We start from the raw sequence: 1,223 nt of genomic DNA, 5'->3' as shown, positions 1-1,223 counted from the left end.
AACCTTTTATCAAAGTTATACATGAATTTTTAACAATACCCGTTTGTTGTCTTTGGACAACTCTGATGAACTTTTTTGATCCACTTCAAATGCTGAATACTGTATTTAGAAGAATATGAGGAAGTAGCTACCGGCAGAGAGAAGCATTGTGCTTTCAAGGAAAAGGGTGGACGGAAGCTCTAACTGGGGATAATTTGCATTTTAACATTCATAGGTTCGCTCGAGATTGTTTTGACTCTTGTGGTTAACTTAAAAAGACTATTTACACACGTTCATACCTCAAGCATGAACTTTGAAGCAGCTGTGTTTTCAAAGCATATAACAAGACAAGTATAATTTCTCAGGGAATATTTGTGATATCTGTAAAATAGTAGGAATATTTTATGGGTGGTCAAAATTAACTTGCAGTTAGCTATTGCTCATGTTTATTGTTGAAGTGTGTATCATCCCACCACCAGCTTACTTTGAGTGAGTGAGTGAGTGAGTGTTTGTTTGTCGAATTGCTCCCTCTAGTGGGGGGTTTCAGCGTCCTTTTATTAAAGTATAATGAAGGCAATTGATTACGGTAAAAAATAAGCTTTTTTCTTTCTTTTTTTTGTAAAAAGAAGCCTTGTGTTTTAAAGAAAGAAGGAAAAATGTAGAAGAAGCATTACATGTGAAACATGTGAAACTTTACATTAATAAATATGATTTAAATAAATAAATAAATAAATAAATAAATAAATAAGATAAATGTATTTTAATAATGTATATAGAATACAAAATGATATGGTGACTTAACATATAAGAAGAATAAGAATAAATTATCAATTGCCTTTAATACATTAAAATATCATGTTAATTCACATTTATTAGAACTGTATTGTTGCCATTTTTATTTTAACCTAAATTGAAATATATATATATATATATATATATATATATATATATATATATATATATATATATATATATATATATATATATATATATGGGTCTACTGAATAAAAGGGATGTGCTATACTTAAATACTTAATTATGTGTGTGTGTGTTGAGAGTAAAATAGACATTCTATGATTTATCAGAACTTTTAATTTGAAGAGCTGGTGTTAATATGTATAATATGTTGGCTGTGCCTCATAACCTTACGACCTGCCTACACGGACAGCATATTATTCGCGTTTGACACGCCCCTTTCGTTTGCCCATCGTTTCTAAGTAGGCAGCTCACTAGGTTTGGAAGCG

This window comes from Leuciscus leuciscus, assembly GCF_965113295.1.
Source record: "Leuciscus leuciscus genome assembly, chromosome: 1".
NCBI lineage: Eukaryota > Metazoa > Chordata > Actinopteri > Cypriniformes > Leuciscidae > Leuciscus > Leuciscus leuciscus.
Note: the sequence above shows the minus strand (reverse complement) of the source record.